The sequence below is a fragment of the Miscanthus floridulus genome, chromosome 12 (genome assembly GCF_019320115.1).
Source record: "Miscanthus floridulus cultivar M001 chromosome 12, ASM1932011v1, whole genome shotgun sequence".
Classification (NCBI taxonomy): domain Eukaryota; kingdom Viridiplantae; phylum Streptophyta; class Magnoliopsida; order Poales; family Poaceae; genus Miscanthus; species Miscanthus floridulus.
In genome coordinates, this window is record NC_089591.1 from 65,313,413 (window position 1) to 65,332,919 (window position 19,507).

Below are 19,507 nucleotides of genomic sequence, written 5' to 3' on the forward strand. Positions count from 1 at the left end.
TGAGCTACTGGTATAAAAATGGCGCGGGTTGAAATTATCCAAATTCATTTCAACCCCACGCCAACCCCTCCCCCCACGCCGCAGGAGCACCACCTCATTCCGGAGCACCGCCCCATGTCGTCCATCACCCCACGCCAGAGCACCACCCCACGCCAGAGCACTGCACCATCCGTCCCACCGCCGAGGCCTTCAGGAGCACGTGGACAACTGCTTTCCCACCGCCATGGTGAGTGCGTGGCTCACTACCCGCTACGTGTATGATGAAATGTCCCACAGCTGCTTACTTGAATCAGTAGAGGCTTTTTATTTACCAAGTACTACAACTTATTGTTTGATATGATAATTTACTTGCCATAATTTATGTTATGGCTACTTTATTGCAATGCTAGCATACAGTTTGATCATGAATCACTACAAGGTTTTACCCTTGATGCAATGGCCTAAAAGCGTTGCAATATACAAAAAATGGTTGCGATAGGCAAAATTGCAACACTTTTTTTTTCGTTGTAGGCGTTGCCATAGTAACCATGGCAAAAGATTTGCCCAACGACTCATTTTGGTGTTGCAATAGGTTTTCCCCTATTGCAACACCAAGGAGTGTTGTTGCAACGCCATGTAGTGTTGTAACCCATAGTATAGGCAACCATGGTAGGTGTTGCAATAGTTATTATTGCAACACACCCGGTGTTGCTAGAAATACCTATTGCCACATACCCAAAGCGTGGCAATAGGTGCACTAGCAACGATATTGGGTGTTGCAATAGACCTTATTGCCATGCATCAATAGCATTGCAATAGATGGACCCTCTATTGCCACGATATCTCGGTGGTTGCTATAGGTGGAACCGTCTATTGCCATGATAAATATTTGGTTGCTAGAGGTAGCCGCTCTATTGCAACGATCAATACTGATTGCTATAGGTGGAACCGTCTATTACCACGATAAATATTTGGTTGCTAGAGGTAGCCTCTCTATTGCAACACTAAACATTGTGGTTGCTATAGGTGCCTCTGTCTATTGCCACAGTAAATGTTTGGTTGCTAGAGGTCGCCTCTCTATTGCAACGATCAATACTGGTTGCTATTGTTGGATCCTCTATTGCCACACCAACTATTGTGTTGCTACAGTTTGGAGACTCTATTGCAGCACCCACTATTTTGTTGGTACGATGTTTTTTGCAATGCCGTGTGTTTGTTGCTATATCATATATTGCGACGCCAAATTATTTTGTCGATGGTCCATATTGCAACGCTCTGTTTGCTTCAAACAATAATTGCATGCCGAACAATATATTATAAAAGAAGCATTTAGACATCCATTAAACCAAAATATGCTTTGTTCGTATAACTCATTAATGAAACCACATCCAATGTCAAACCTTGTTGATAACACACGCACAACAACTGAAACACATAAGGTATCTGACGCACAGTAGTTACTTTGAACAATTCAAAATGTAATAAGCTATGTGTAGCACTGTAGCAAAGGTTGGCTTGACATTGACCATCCATCATCAGTTGTGCGCTCCACTCAAACTCTATCTTGCTCCTAAAACAATCATTAACATTAGTATATTCAGCAAATAGAAACTTAGTATTCGACTAAGTATCATTTCACTTTACAGTAACAGGAACAAGGCAACTGAATCTGATTTAGAAATATTCATAGGTAATGGAGTCAAAAATCACCTGTGCTTTGCCAGCTTATTGATTCCTTTTGGATAATGCTCATTTCTTAGCCGCAGCATCCCTCAGTGCTTTAGTAGTAGTAAAACTAACTATCGTATCCCCTCCTTTGTTTTGGCCAGTTTGAGTCTTATTCACAGCACTATTTCTAGTTGTGCGACCATTACTTGTACCTGCCACTGTTGTAGCTTTGAGTTGTGTTTGTGGTGGGATGCTATCTTGGTTTTCCTGCAAATCAATAGATGGTGGGAAAATTATGCCTCATACTAAGGACTATCACATGACAACATTAAACACTCTTCAGTTCTCAAACTACACGCTGATGTGATATTTCTTCACTTTCTGTATTTACATTTTCTTCATCCATGTTTGTTGTAGCAACAACCTCTGCATTTTGTCCCCCGTCTTTGTTAGCCTACATTTCAATTTTGGTCAGAAAAATCATGAGTGGAGTTTGAAACTATGAAAATGATGCATGGTTTGTAGCCGACTATTACCTGTTGTATTGATGCTTGTACATGTGTTGCTTGCATCATTGCCATAAACTCTTGCCTAAGAGCTTCTCTATTGGCCTCCCTTGCCTTCATCATTTGTTCCATCTGACGCCTATGTTCTTCCCTTTCGGCTTCCCTTTCAGCCTCTTGAGATTCTAATCTCTCTTGTAGCTTTGAAAATGCTTCGGCTAGTGCCAATTCCTAACACACTTGGTACTGGTAATCCTCAGACAGTAGTTGCCTTCTGGTTGGGTATTTTGCTAAGTATCCATTAGCATAGATCTTGGTTGATTTGCAGTTTCTTGTTTCCTGGTAGGCTGACTGGAAAATCTTATTTTGCTCCACGTCTGAGATGATGAGTGCTTCTCCATCTGTTTCCCTCTCCGAAATTTTGCTGCATGCATTATCCTAACAAAGGAGGACAGTTGAAGTAGTTAATTGAAAATGATTTTGTAGGCGGTCACTTTGCATCAGTTAATAAGGTTTGTACAAACTATTATATACTCACATAGACATCCCTAGATTCTTGGCTTGTCCATTGCCCATTCTTACTATGCGTGATCATGAAAAGCTCCAAATCATTTGGCTCATCACCAGTTATTAGGTCCCTCTAATTAGGCAAGAATGTAACAAATTAGCGATATGTTAAAAGGTAAGGAAGCATGGTCATGTGCTTCTGAAGTTATTACCTTCTCAAAGCCACACTGAGAAAATGTCTTTGATCCTGCTCGATGGTGTACCTTTACATTATGCCAATTCCGAGAATTCTTGCAACTAACCCTCTACACAAGGAGTTGATTATAAAAAAATATTACAATGTACCAAAACATAGCCTTTATTTCATCAAGTGCAAATGGCAAGAATAAAGTAAAGGTCATCAAACCTAAAAACTTGTCTCGCCAAAATACAAAACCAGATAGTGCCATTCAACAATGTCCAACTCTTCTAGCTTATGTCTCATTCTCTCCTCATAGGTGGTGTACGCCCTGTACGTAGCACTTAATGTTGCTCGCCATCCTTTGTAACGCTCATTAACGACGGTCCATATTTTTTTCCTATTTTCTTCGTTATTCTCAATGTCCCACTTGTGCTATTCAACATATAAAACATAAATTCTAGGTCACTTCTTAACCAATTTGGTAACAAAACTGTGTATGCTAGAAAAAACAAATCAGAAACTTACCATCATATGAGATACTATTGAATATTTGACATCTTGGTCGATATCCTTCCATGTTCTCACCCCAATGAGTGGTGCTTTTTTCCTTGTGTACACTACTATTTCATCAGTAAATGTGCGTGCGTTCTCACCTATAGCTCCTCCACGTGTAGAGAATTGGACTTTAAGCTTCTGACTGCCCTGCTTGGATCTCTTGTGACTGGCTGCCAATCCTTTCACAGTACCTCGTGCCTTCCTCTTTTGGGAGTCTTGTCCATCGAAACAATATATAGTGCAAGAGATTAAACAAAATCATTTACATAGGGAAAATTGAACTGAACATCAAAATAAAATCACAATAAGCATCACTTACTATCTCCTTGTGTTTTCTCACGCCGAGCATGTGATGGCTGGTTCAGAGGTGGTGTTGGATTGCTATCTTGACTTGAATTTAGTAAAACTATCTGATTTGTAGGGTTGTCATTTGCACCTGTAGACAATAGGTCACAAGTGTAAACTATAAATGTATTGCGAAAGACTAATAATAAGTTGGTTGACATTTTGGGAAAAGAAGGTATATATTACTAATTTGATCTAGTTGTCCTTGCACCCTTAACCATTCTTTGTAAGTCTTGACTGTGTCATCCCTGTATATATCTTCAAAATCTACAAAAGCCATGCTGCTATTAGTGATCTGGCCATTGCAATATAATATAATAATTCATAATAGGGCAACAACATAACTTACCCATGCCTTGGCCCTGTCTATGCATATTTTTAAGCCACACCTTGTAATCATCAAGTGACTCATCTATGGAATGTTCACTATTTGATGCCACAATTCTTGGCAATTTAATGGGTGCTATGTCCACAACTCGCTCTGTTATTTGATCCCTTGACAATACTAATCTGACCTCCCTCTCCTCTGCATTACTTGATATCATTGCATTTGCATCGACATCATATTTGATCTCGTTTAGTGTTGCTACAGAGTTATCACTTCTCCTCTTGTAGTACAAGTAGTCCCTGGTACCATACCCCAAATTTGATTTCATTGTTATTAAGTTACCAAACATGAGGTCGTCCTTGGCTATCGTATATTGAGCAAATTGTAGTCCCCCTCAGTGCCCCTTTCAAGTGAAAGAAACAGTCCATGTTTGTTCCGAGCTGTCACAGAATGTAATGAGAAACATAAGCACACCTTAAACGATATTTAAAGAAGGAACAACTTGAGAATGGCAAACAATAATGTGTCCTTCATATTATTGAAGCATCTCACTACCATTTATTGAAGGATCTCACTATTATTGAAGTATTTTATCGAATTCTAAATCATTGTAGTAGCATCCAGACAGACATTGTGTTGTTACCTATCGTCGTCCTAAGTGGAACGCTGGAGTTTTTCTTGTGATTGGCTGCCATCACCTCCATCTTCATCGGCAGGAGGTGTCGCCGTCCAGGATGAAGGTGTTTGAAAAAGCGACATCGTCGCCCTAGGTCTGGACAATGAAGTATGTGTTGGCGTGTTGAACACAGGTGATGTCGATTGAGTCTCCATTGATGCAATCTGTAGTCCAGCTACATTGAACAAGTAAACTACATAGACACATAGGTACATGCATTACTCTTTCGTAAGTGAAAAGTGAATAGATCAATGGCTTTTGGGTTACTGTAACTCTGATGAAGAGGAAGTCCAGGAGTCCTTGAGGTTTGAGCACCGGCAGTGGGGAGGCACGTCGCGGCGGCCTTCGGGTGCGGCCTGTCCTGCACCGGCGCCCCTCCAATGACGACGCGATGGCGAAGACAAGCGATGACGGCGGGTGCAGATCAGGAACCGAGTTGGAGGAGGGAAAGGAAAGAATTGGAGGAGATGTGGAGGATAATGAGGAAGTGGGGAGGTTAAGATTCGCTTTGTTCGCATAATGGGTGGGGTATTAGGCGGTAAATGGCTACATGCGGGCGCCAAGCTAATTTTTGGCAAAAATTACAAAAAAAATAAGTGGGAAAAGGGTGTGCCACTGACATGAGGGACCCACTTGTTGGTGCCGGGTTCATGGTGTTCATCTTTTTTATTTTGATTCATTGTAAAAACATTAAATGTGTTTAGATTTTGCATTTGTTGTCCAAATCAGGTGAATCTTTTCCCAATTTCTTGGAAAACTTTTTCCTTTCATGTGGTTTTATTTGCATTGTGTTACTCGACCCCTTGTATTAACATTTTGTCATTTGCTTTACTATTTATGTACTCTACAATGAACATATCTTTTTCTAATATGTCCAAGGTACCAGGGGCTTATGAATAGGCAAGTTGGAATCTTGTTTGATCAAATGTGTATCATATAGATGTATCATATATATGGCATATCATATAGGTGTATCATGTTCAATGTCATGTTCTTTGCCTTGAGGTGATTTCATGTGGGAGCTAAGATAATGTTTCAGTGCAAATTGGTAATCGATGTCCTCAAGGACAGGATTTATCCCACAAACCATCTTTTTGCAGTGTGACATCTTTACCTAGGTTTGGGTCCATGACACCAAGATACACTTATCTTTGTATTTGTATTTGTGATAAACCAAGTTAGTGATATACACTTACCTTTGTATGTGTGATAGCATCCACTCCCTCATGCACATTGTGTTAGGACTTAAGAAAATATATATTGGAATTGTATAAACCTAAATTGGCAAAAAATTAGGACTAAAAAACTTGTAAATTAAAAATGAAGGAATATAAATTGAAAGAAAATGCAAAAAAATGTGTTGCATCCCTGAATCGAACCGAAGCCTACAAGTTCTAGAGTAGTAGACAAACCATTGAGCTATCACCTAATTTCGATAAGTTTGAAGGAATTTATTCCTTTGAGTGATTATATGTCCCTGCTTTGTGCGTAGGCCCTACAACTCCCCAGCCACGCTGGTCGCATGGTTCCCATGAAGAGCTACCCATTTTACTCAGTCCTTGGACTGGTCGCGGCCCTTCAGTTCCCCATGAAGAGACACCACGTTTACCTAGGACTCCATCGGCTGCTCGCGCCAGTTCCTAATGCAAGCGCGCTCCGTCTTCCGAGGGATGTGAGTTATTGCACCATCAGTTCCACCCACCGCCACACCTATATAAGCCTAGCCCCCATGCATAGTCAGCCACCATTACACCATCGCGCGTTAAGAAAGCGAAGCACCCTTCGAACACACACCTCACCCTAGCCCTCGACCCGCCGCCACAATGCCTCGCCGCTTGAAGACAACATGGGCGATGCTGAACCCATCGTCCTCACATCGCCCCCTGACGCCTCCACTAAGGCTGTTGTCCGAGTCGGACCTCGAGGTGAACCTCGAGGATGATCTGAACCGTGAGACCACATCGGAGGAGTAACCGGAACCTCTTCCGATGGAGGAGGTCGTCTTTAACTCATTAGAGACGGCTTGGAAGGAGGAGGAGGACCGGTGCCTCCGTGCCATCACGTAGAAGGAGACCACCGACTGCATCCTAAAGCATGTCGTCGAGATCTCCAAGGAGGAGGAGCGCCGCCACTAGGAGGAGGAGCGCCACGGCCAAGAGGAGGAGGGGCACCGCCGCTAGGAGGAGGAGACCGAGCAGCATCTCACGATGGACGCAGAATGACACCGGCGCAGGGCTGAGCGAAAGAAGCATGAAGAGGAGCACCGGCAGCAGGGTTGAAAAACCATGATTGATCTATGTCTTAGGTCGATGTAATAATTTACTAGTGCTGAAAAAACCATGTTGTTGAATCCTTTGTTTGATCATCGTCACCTTGGGTTGATACTTGCATTGCATGACCTCATTTTATTTACTTACATATTGGATGATATTCTACGTACCGAAGATTGAGGGGCCAACAGGACTATTGCTCTTCTAGATAATACCGTGTTGCAGCATGTCTGTCACTTGACGCTCAATCTCTCAATCTCAGTTTTCAATATTGGAGCATAGCAATACGGCCTTATGAAGACTGGGTTGGCATGTCCACCATCTACCCCTTTGAATGCATGTACACGTATGCCTATATGTCAACGTGGTTACACATACATCTCCCCGTCTCCTCGTCTCCTCCGCTTGTTCTTCGGTAGTTCCCAAGGCACCGGCAGCGAGGAATTCAGACTAATATGTCATGTCCACCATCTACCCCTTTGAATGCATGTGCACGTATGCCTATGAATGCATGCACACATACATCTCCCTGTCTCCTCGTCTCCTCCGCTTGTTCTTCGGTAGTTCCCAAGGCACTGGGCGCGCTATGATGTTGCTTTGGATTTGTGGAAGTGGGCGAGATTTCATTGTGTCATGCATGTGTTAGCTCCTGGGTAACCTGCAAATGTGTGTGTTGGTGCAGGTTTTTGTCACATCTGCGTTAGCTCCTGCGTTACAAACCCTTGGTCGTTGAGTTAAATTATGAAAGATTGATGATGGCGGAGGTGAGGAGTAGCATGGGTGATGCTCCATCCTTCATAGAGGCTGTGAGATGCCGGGCCGGGTGATCTTTTTTTAATGCCTGTTGCCTACTAAAATTTACCCAAAAAAATTGGGCTTTGGATCACAAATTCTCGTACATAGTGCGTCTGTGCCAGAGGGGCCATCCATGAGAGCAACATGGGCCCTGCAAGCAGCGTAGCACATGGTCGCAATTTTTTATCTATGACACAGAGTTCTCCTATTCTAGTTTGATTGAAACCCTTGCATCATCGACGCCGCCTCCTCTCATGACGTTTGGTGTCGAGCATCGCCATCGATCTAGTGCCCGTCCAACTCCTCTACCTGTTTGACTACTCCACCGCCTGTCCACCACAGTTGGTGCGTCTCGTCATTGCAGAATAATGTCAGGTGATGGTAGGAGTTGGATGCACTTGCCTCGTTCTTCAATTAAGTGGCAGGAGAATCTCTAAAATTTTCTGGACATCACATTTGGTGGCACATCGAGAGGTGGAACTGCTACGTGTCCATGTCCTAGATGTGTATGCATGGCATATAGACCGCAGCCTCTGGTTCATCTTCATTTGCTTCATAGAGGGTTTGATGAAAGCTTTATCAAGGGAGGGGAAGGTTTAGATGTGGGATCGCACCAGCAGTCGATGTAGAAGTACACAATGACGCACCACCACCAGCTGATGTAGAAGTAGACAATGAATCTGCACCACATGAAGTTGGAGTAGACAATGAAGAAGGCGCACCGAGTGATGATGACCGTGGTGTCACTAATTTGGTTAGATCCCTAATCAGAGGTGCTATACATGGAGGGATCAGAGATACTGATGACAATGAACAACCAAATGAACATGCAAAGATATTCTTCAAATTATTACAGGAGGTAGAAAAGAAATTGTATCTAGGTTGCAAGGATGCTACAAAGGTCTCTTTTATTGTGGAACTTTTTCAGGTTAAGTGCTTGTACGGTATTAGTTACAGAGCATTGGAGGGGGTACTTAATCTGTTCACAAGGTTTTTTCCTAAAGGCCACTATGTCCCAGACACAATGGAGAATGTGCAAAGGGTGGTTTGAGATCTAGGCTTGGACTATGTAAAGATACACGCCTGTGAGAAGGATTGTGTGTTATTTTGGAAAGAAAACACAAATCTGGATACATGTCCCAAATGTGGCGAGTCTAGGTGGAAAATGACCGACAACGGTACTCACAAGGACGCTGCAGATGGTGATGCTGATACAACAAACAAGAAGCGTGTCCCATGTAAAATCCTAAGGTACTTTCCTCTTACTCCTCGGCTACAAAGATTATATATGATAGAGAGCACATCATCACAAATGCGATGGCATAAGAAAGAATTGGTCGATGATGGCAAAATATGTCACCCTGCTGACTCGAAGGCATGGAAGCATGTGGATAACAAGTATGGTTGGTCTGCAAAGGAAGCTTGTAATATTAGGCTAGGTCTTGCTTCTAATGGCTTCAACCCCTTTGGCATGCAAAATGTTACATACACCACATGGCCTGTTATCCTCATCCCTTACAATTTGCCTCTTTGGTTGTTTGAGAAACAACCTTATTGGATTATGTCGATGTTGATTCCTGGTCCAAAATCTCCTAGAATGAATATTGATGTCTATTTGAGGCCCCTCATTGATAAGCTGAAGGATCTTTGGGAAAAGGGAATTGATACATGGGATGACAAGGTAAAGAAGAATTTTAATCTACATGCTATTCTGCTTTGGACAATTAATGACTTTCCTGCATATGCGATGCTTTCTGGTTGGAGCACAAAAGGCAAATTTGCATGTCCATACTGCCACAAGGATACAAATTATTTGTGGTTGAGATTTGGAAAAAAGCACTACTACATGGGACATCGTCGTTTTTTGCCGTTGGACCATCCTTGGCGCATGAACAAGATGAGCTTCAAAATGAGGTGGAAACCAGGGAGGCTTCAGTACCACTATCTGGTCAACAGGTATTGGACTAGTATGAAACTTTTGATCAAGTGATATTCGGAAAGGCGACATCAAAAAAGAGGATGCGTGATGAAGATAAAAGATGGCACAATTAGAGGAAGAAGGGTATTTTTTTAGCTCCCTTACTGGTCTTCTTTGCTCATAAGGCATAATTTGGACGTGGTGCACATTGAGAAAAACATATGCGAGAGCATATTGGGTACTTTGCTTGAAATTGAAGGTAAATAGTTGTGGTGGTGATACAAGAGGGGTTAGTGGAAGAAACAACAATGGGTTTATAAAAATATTCATCAAGAATATCACATGTTAGTCCCACATCACGTAACACAATTACTTGCTCCTTCTTGGCTTCTTCCTCCTTGACTTGCTTGAGGAGAGAGGAGTGAGCCATTTCAAGCTTAGAGTGAGCTTTGCCAAGCTTCTCATGGTCTTCCCTTAGACTCTCATGAGAGGCATTGAGCTCATCAAAGGGTTGCTCAAGAGATTTAATTTTCTTGCGTAATTCTTTGTACTCCTTTCTTTTCATCTCAAAGCAAGTGTGCACTTGCTCACACATGTCCATGAGCTCCTCCTCGGTGTACTCCTCATCATCACTCCTATAACCATCACTTTCACAATCATCATCACTCACATTATATTTTATCTTGGTAGGCTTTGCCATGATGCATGTTGATGGAGTGACAAAGATGGAAGACTTGTTGTTGATGGCGATGCTTGCTAGTGCTTTCTTGATAGATTTCTTACCATCATTACTAGAGTCATCACTATCCAAAGAGCCATCACTATCACATGTCACCACATAGCCTCCACCTTTCTTCTTCTTTTGGAAGGTCATCTTCTTCTCCTTCTTTTCTTTCTTCTCCTTCTGATGCTTCTTCTTCTCATCCTCATCATTATCACTATATATTATAGGGACACTCCACTACAACATGATCCAAGCTCTTGCAGTTGTAGCATCTCCTCATATAATCTTTGCTCTTGTTGCTGTCTCTTATGTTTCTTGCACCATAGCCCTTCTTCTTCATGAATCTTCCAAACTTGCGCACAAAGAGAGCCATGGATTCATCATCAATGCCACTAGCATCTTCATCATCACTTGATTCTTCTTTCTTAGACTTACCCTTGTTCTTAGATGATGAGCTAGTTTTGAATGCTACACTTTTCTTCTTCTTGTCTTCATCTTCCTTCTTGTCATCCTTGTCAACCCTCTCCCTTTCCACATGATATGTCTCTTGTGTCATGACATCATCTAGTACTTGATTAGGGATGAGTTGCTTCAATCCTCCTCTAATAATGATCAATCTCAATGTCTCAAATCAAGGAGGTAAGCACATCAAGAACTGATGAGAGACATCATCATCATTGATCTATTCTCCCAAAGCCTTCAAATCATTGACAATTATTTGCAATCTATGGAACATCTCCGGAATGTTCTCATCATCCTTTATCTTAAAGCTTGTTAACTTGTCCTTGAGGATATATAGCTTGGCACTCTTCACCACCAGTGTGCCCTCATAGGTCTCCTCCAAACTCTTCCATACTTCACTAGCTCTCTCACAATCCTTGATTTGCTCAAACACCTTAGAATCAATGGTATTGTAGATAGTGTTGAGAGCCATTGTATTGCATTGCTTGTTGGCCTTGTCGATGTTGGTGAGATTGTTCGGATCAAGAATCACATAGTCACTCTCAGTCATATCCCACACTTGGTCATTGATGGAACCAAGATACATCTTCATCTTTCTCTTCCAATAATCAAAGCATGTGCCATCAAAGAATGGTGGTTTGCCCCCCCCCCCCACATGGTTGAACACAATTTGAGCCATAATTTGACACCAAGGTTGTTAAGCCTTCAATCTAATGGTGACCATGGGTCCAATACCACTTGAAAGGTCCTAAATGTTTAGAGGGGGGTGAATAGCCTATAAAAATTTCTATAAATATACTAGAGCAAGAGATTAGTACACTAAATGGTGAAATACAATTTTGCTCTAGCTCTACAAGGGTTGCAAGCCACCTATCCAACAATTATAGTTGCTATGATCATTAGGCACAAACAATGGCTATGTCATTGTTGACACCTATGGAGGCACACAGAGACAAAATCCATAGGTGCATGGGTATCGAAGTAGTTTTCACCTGGACTATTATCGAGTATCGTATCCACAGGGAAACATGTGTATGTCGTCTAACAACTAGTTTGTCCAGGGATAGAAATTAAGGTTTAAGATATGAGTAGAGAAGATTCCTATGGTTATGACCCTATGCAAAGCAAGGCTTATGATTCTAATGTTCACTTCGAGATGCCGCTTAGATAGTAAAGCACCGCTAATAGATAACTCTACCGACATGACTACGGTCCTACTAATTTAAGAACCTGCTCAATTCGGCGTGGACTACAAAGGATAGACAGGGCTATCACCTCCCGCTACTACCACACAACCAAGAAGGAGGGAGCAAACACAAGTAGCTAATAGCCTAAGAACCATGCCTAGGCTAAAGATTACTACTCTAATCCAGAGGCTTAACAAGGACTAGAGCACTCAAAAGAACTATGAACCCATGAACAAAAGAGCACAAAACTTACTTTAAACAAAAATCAATTACTAGAAGTATATCAGATGTAGACTTGGAGAAGCCTAGATACACCAAAGTACAAGCCATAGAGGTAGCACCGACAGGCTAGTACTTTCTCCAAACTCTTCCCTCACTCTCTAACTCAATATTTTTATTTACAAAACTAGATCCTATAGAGGACTAATCTTCTCTTGATGTCCTGATCCTAAGATGAGGATATGAATTAGGTTTTTAGAATGGCTCCAGGGAGGGGAGTAGGGGTTGCTATATATGGGGGCACCAGACACCCTCCCCCTCTTAGTTAGCCTCATTGGTACTAAACTTTCCACCATATCTCATTAAAATGAACATTGCCTTTATGGGCCAAATTCTAAAATGGGCCTAATTAATCCACAGCTCATGATGTGGAGTTTTTCTTTTATTTGCGAATTTTATATCTTTTCATTCTGAGCTCCAAATATAGCAAATAATATATCTGTTTTGATCAGCTTGATGAGCTCTTCGTAATGGTGCACTTCAATTCACCATTTGACATAATTTTGTTCTATGAAAAAATAAATATCCTGCAAGACAAGTGAGATCATCAAAACTCATGGAACTTGTTAGAATCAAACCCTATAACTATGTTTGGTGATGCAATTAAGTATATATGTAGGTTATGTTGATGGTTTATAATTGGTGTTAACGACCATCAACAGTCACTACTCACTAAGAGCTCTCAATAAGTCTACACTAAAGAGCTCCACTAGGTGATACTAAACTAGCAAGCAAGATAATCTCTCAAAACTAATTACACTAAAGGGCTTGACAACTAGTTTGCAAGGAACGTAAAAGAGTGAGTATGGTGATTATACCATTGCATCGAGGAATGAACCAATCACAAGATGAAGACAATCCAATCACTGGGGGAAATCCAATCACACAAGAGACACAAGATTTTTCTCCCGAGGTTCATGTGCTTGCCGGCATGCTAGTCCTTATTGTGTCGACCAACACTTGGTGGTTCGGCGGCTAAGAGGTGTTGCACGAACCTTGTCCACACAATTGGACACTACAAGAACCTACCCACAAGTGAGGTAGCTCAATGACACAAGCAATTTAATAGAGTTGCCTTTGGTGCTCCGCTGGGGAAGGCACAAGACCCTTCACAAGCAACCGATCGAGGCTGGAGACAATCACTTACTCCACTCAATGATCCTCCAATCATCGGGCCATATAGGTGTCGGCAAACACCAAGAGTAACAAGCTCACAACCAGCCCAAATCACCCAACTAGCACCACAAGATGATGCAACTCAATGCAATGCACTAGAGGCTCTCCAATCTCACTCAAGATGATGAAATCAAGTGACCAAGTGAGTGGAGTGTGTTGCTCAGCTTCCAAAGGGTATGCACAAGTGTATGAGGTGCTAAGAGAGTGGCCAAGGCTAACCACACCCTCTATTTATAGCCACACAAGTAAATAGAGCCATTACCCCTTTGGAGTTGTTTCTGTGAGAGCACCAGACAGGGCGATGCGATCACCGGATAGGGGGTGATGGTGCACCAACGGTCGAATTCTAATGGTCGACCAATGGCTAGTTGGTCACTGGACAAGGGTGACGGTGTCACCAGATAGGGTGTGGCGGTGCCACCCTGGCCGAGCTTCCAAAAACCCTACTCTCTGGATAATTAGGGCGGTGCACCGCCACCCTACGACGGTGACCAGGGCGGTGCACCACCACCCCATGGTGGTGACCAGGGCGGTGCCCTTTCGGCCCTAACTCCAACAAGTCCTAGCCTCCATTAAAAAGTGGTGGTGGCACCGGACAGCCACCGACGGTGCACAGTCACGCACATGGCGGTGAACACCGCCGTGTCCGGTGACCACCCCAAAGTTGTTGCTCTTAGCCATGGCTAGCCAGGCACCAATAGGCTAGGGCGGTGCACCGCCTCACCCATGGAGGTGACCACCTAGAGGCAAAAACCTCCATTAGCTGCATTTTTTATTGTCAATTCGATCCACAAGCAGTCTAACACTACTTTGCAAATGATGCTAACTCTCAAAGTATTTGTTCAAAACATGTTAGAGCCAAGTTAGCATTACTCAAAACATTTTTGATAAATATTTTTGCTTGCTCTCCGGTGTGCACTATGACTAAATGCAATGCATGAAGTTCAACACCTAGTGGCACTAGATGACCAAATTATCTAGTTAAGAACCCCTCTTAATAGTACAACCATCTACTCTAAATGTGATCATACTCTCTATAGTGTCTTGATCACCGAAACAAAACCCGTATTTATACCTTTGCCTTGATCTCCATAGGGTTTTGTTTTTCTCTTTCTTCTTTTTCAAGTTGAGCGCTTGATCATCATCACATGTGGCTATCTCATCATTTCATGTGATCAACATCACCATTTGAGTGACACCATACTCCTCACTTGGATTGCACCAACCTAGCTCATATGACAACTCATGACAATGGTTAGTGCTAGGTTTCATCAATTATCCAAAACCAAACTTGGGCTTTCAACACTTCTATACTAATTTAGCCTAAACAAGAATATATTGGTTATACAATCAAGCACACCTAGATACTAGTAGCACAACAAAGCATCGGAGGATAGACTTGGCAGACAACAAACAGGGAAGAGAAGTGTGTCAAACCGTTCCTACAAAGAACTATACAATTTAAGAACTTGCCCCAACATGGTGAAATACATAGGTTAGACAGGGTTGTCACCACCTACTATCTACCACAACTATCAATGGGGCTAGCCACAGACCAATGTATACTATAGTCTAAACACCATATTTACACTATACTATACTACTCTAACCCGACACGATAGGTCATAGCACTCAACTTGAAGCAAACCAAATGCTAGGATGTGATTACTACTACCAAGCATACATGGCTATATATAAAAGTGCACTACTCAGTATAGCACTACAACTAGTATACTACTATATATAGCAAGAGTGTAGCAACACTACTAAGGTATAAAGTAAAGTAGAGAAGATAACATAATAAATACTCAAAGTACTTACAAAGCAAAGGATACAAGAGTTTCACCCTAAAGACTAGGATGGCTAAGCTCAACACTCTAACTCCCAACTACACTACTACTACTACTATGATAAAGAAGATAGCACTCTTGAGTGTGTGAATGATTGATGATTACAAATGAGAGTGGGGTCTCCTATTTATGTGGGACACTACTATAGATCTGACATTCACTGTCGGCCCTATCACTGTCGGTTTTTAAGAAACCAGTAGTGATAGCACATCATTGCTGGTTTTTGCCTAAAACCGGCAGTGATAGCTCCAACCGACACTGATATTTGGATCTTCACTATTGGTTCCTATCACTGTTAGTTTTAGCCAAGAATCGATAGTGATATTGGGTCATCACTGATATGAACCAACACTAATATGAACCGACACTGATATGAACCAGCACTGATATGAACCAACACTGATATGAACCGGCAGTGATATGCTGCAAAAAAACTTCATAACTTTCTCATATGATGTCCAATGAAGATGAGCTTTATATCGAAGTTATAGTAATCGATGAGATCTACAACTCTATAGTTAAAACTTTTTTGATTTGAGATCATTTTGATGTCCAAATATACAACACAAATTTTTATAGAGTTAATACCAAATGAGGCCATATGTTCCATAGTCATAAGTGAGTATGCAGTGGTAGTTAAGGATCTCGGATGGAGAAGTGCCCAAAACAAAAGTTTTAGATCTCAAGAAGTTATGCGACTTTGTAGTTCACAACTTTTTTTGTTTGAAGTCGTTATGATGTCCCTCTATTTGATTCGCAAGATTTCATAGAAGTTAACACCAACTAAGGCCATATGTTCCATAGTCATTAGTAAGTGTGTAGTGATATTGAAGGACCTAGGATGGAGAAGCAACCAAAACAAAAGTTGTAGATCTTGAAAAGTTATGCAACTTTGAAGTTGACAATATTTTCATTTGAAATAATCTCTGTAACAAAAATTACGTTTGATTTCTCAAATTTAAAATTTAAAATTTAAAATTTTCAAACGACGGATGGAGAAACGACCAAAACAAAAGTTGTAGATCTTGAAAAGTTATGCAACTTTGTAGCTGACAACTTTTTATTTGAAATCATCTATGTAAGGAAAATTATGGTTGAATTTTTTCACTTTTGAAATTCAAATTGTTCAAATGACCTCGGATGGAGAAATCACCAAAACCAAAGTTGTAGATCTTGAAATGCTATAAAACTTTGTGGTTGACAACTTTTTCATTTGAATTCATTTGGATCCCAAATATTCATTTTAAAACCAAAGTGACATAAAATGAGGAGAACAAATATCCCAGATGGACACAAATATCTTACAAGTGGAGTGGTTAGGTGATGAACACATGAAGCAGGAGGTTCATGGTTCTACCGCCGATGGTCACAAAGTGTGTGTTTTTCGTGCAAAAAATCACTTGACTTTAGTGTTGGTTTGTTAGTACCGACGTGTCGGTATGGTTGTGCCGGTTCAAAAACCGACACTGATGGCCTTTTTGAACCGGTAGTGATTTGGAGATCTATAGTAGTAGGAGTAAGGTAAAGTGTGGGCCCATGAATCCATATGAAACATCCTCTGCACCTTACAATCAAACCGACCTTCCTTGCATGGTTGAGATGGAGTGAAATTGTGCTACTTTGAATAACACATCAAAGGAGCGGCAATGGATCATCCTAGGAGGCGGGTCGGGCGACCATGCCCTAGGTCAGCCGACATGTTCCTAACAGGTGGGGCTCCCCCCTTTGGTGTGGTGGCTCCTCAGGTGGTATACATTGCGTGCATGAAGTTTGGTCACAAATAGATCACCGACGTGCCGAATGTGGGTCCATGGATCCATGCGAGCATCCAACTGAACCATTGCTAATCAAACTGCCTTGAATCAATAATGGAAGTCATCTAGAGTTGTGTTTCTTCATTTGGGTTGGGTTGGATGGCCAGTGGGCTAGAGCCTTGGTTGAGAGACCCTAGGAAGGGTTGGGCAAGCTCCCTTATGGGCCTACTTTGGCCCATATTTTGCCACATGTCTCCTACCATGGTTACTTTCACAAATAACATGGTATGGAATTTATTTGAAAAAAAAGTCATGAAAATGCTATGTTCATCACTTTATTTCAGACATATTGACGGTCAGAATTAGGGTTTAGTGACCATCAATAGTGTGGCTACCCATCGGATCTAGATACTAGATGATGGTGATGATGGCCGTGTGCAGTGGAGCAGTCGAGCACCGCTGCCTCCTATTCCTTGTTGTGTTTTTGAGTGTCTAGCTAACCATGATGCTAAGGATGAATGCTAGCTTACAACTAGTTTTCATGCTACAAAGGCTAATTCTATCTAATACACCTTAGCATCACTTAGTGGTGTTAATTCTCCCACAACTCTAACCTAGCATATGTGTGGGCTTGAAACCTAACATTTCTCACTACTATTGTAAACTTAATCGAGGCGGGAAAAATACATTAACTGAGGTGGCCATCCCAAACTCCTCGAAGGAAAAGTCATGGTAAATCAATCTTTAATCAAGGTGGTTGAAACGCCAACCTTGGTTAATCAAATAAAAAAAGGAAAATCTATGGACAGGCCCGCTGAGCCCATGCACAGGCACGCTGAGCCCATCTACAGCTGCAGGATCTGCGTGTGTGCGCTGTCACTCATTAGGGCCACCCCCACTAGATCTAGAGTGGAGGCCACAAGCCCACCAGCGCCGTCCGAGGCTCCTCACACGCACCATCGCTAGATCTGGCCCCAACGTATGTGAGGCCACCGGTTGAGGCCTCCTCATGCGCAAGCACATCGGATTTGGACTCCTTACGAGCCTAGATCTGGCCCACCATCACTGTCACCATGGATCTACAAGGGAGAGAGGGTGAGGGATGGATCCTACCTAGATATGAGAAAGAAGAGAGAGGATGAGGGCATACCTCTTCTGCTAGGCTACAACGTCATCGCCGTCGGGGCGCTGAGCCGCTGTTGTCGGGGCACCGAGTAACCTCCACCGGATCCACGCCGCCCGCCAGGGAGCGAGCTAAGGTGCTCCAGTTCTCTGTGTGGGGAAGGAGGGTGTCGTCACACTGTGGGGAGAGAGAGGGGCGAGCGCTGCCATTATGGGGAGAGAGAGTGGAGGGAGGAAGAGAGAGAGGGATAGAGTGGATAGAGGGGGCAGCGGGATGGAAAGGGGAGGGCGTCGGGCTAGGGACCGCGTTCTAAAGGAGGGAGGGAGAGACGAATGAGTGAGGGAGAAGTGAGTGAAACCCTAACTCCCCTCATGTGTATATATAAACCCGATAGTTGAATTGGATATGGGCTTTTTGCTGGTCCTCGGTAATGGCCCGCCTCCAAAAATGGGCGTAGCCTCCGTTAATACATTTTAACCGCCTCTATAAATTGATTTTACAAGGCGGTTGATTGTGACAGCCTCGGTTAATAAAAATAATGACCTTCGTTAATCCCAGGCATTAACCGAGGAGGTTAAAATACCCACCCACCTCTAAGGCCCTTTGCCAAACGCCTTAGTTAAGTTTTATTGTAGTAGTGTCTAGCACATATATAGGGGAAGCTAATGCTACCAAGTTTGGTTTGTGAAACTTGTTTATGTCTTTCTCATGTGGTCTAAGTGCTTGGGCAAACAACATAAATCCAAACCAAGTAGAAATTTACACTTGTGTGAAGTGCTATCTTGGAATTTCAATTCAATTCCATATCTTTGTGAGGTTGTCATCAATTACCAAAATGAGGGAGATTGAAAGCCCTATGTTTGGTTTTGGTAATTGAATGACAACTAGTAGACTAATGCTTTCAATGAGTTGTGATTGAGCTAGAGTCCACATGGTTGAAGAGCAAGGCTAGGAGATGGTGGACGAGATGGATATCAATCCATATGAAGCAAATGCTCACACTTGGAGAGAAGAATGAGATGAAAACTAGCCTGAAGGCATAGTTATATGCTAGGGTTTTCATTTTGCCGGCCGAGCTGCAATAGAGTGCATGTCTGGGTTTAGAATAGGTAGTCGTACTATTAAGAGGGGAGCTCTCTAAAGCGAAAATGGTTATCTAGTGCCACTAGGTTTGAACTAACTTTGCATATGCATTGGACCTAATGATGTGGTGAGGATGCAAGGGAA

At 42.4% G+C, this 19,507-nt stretch overlaps 1 pseudogene; it reads right to left on the minus strand.

Moving 5' to 3' along the window:
• Window positions 1-1,728: 1,728 nt before the first annotated feature.
• Window positions 1,729-4,394, minus strand: LOC136496013 (uncharacterized; annotated as a pseudogene).
• Between the last annotated feature and the right edge of the window lie 15,113 nt (window positions 4,395-19,507).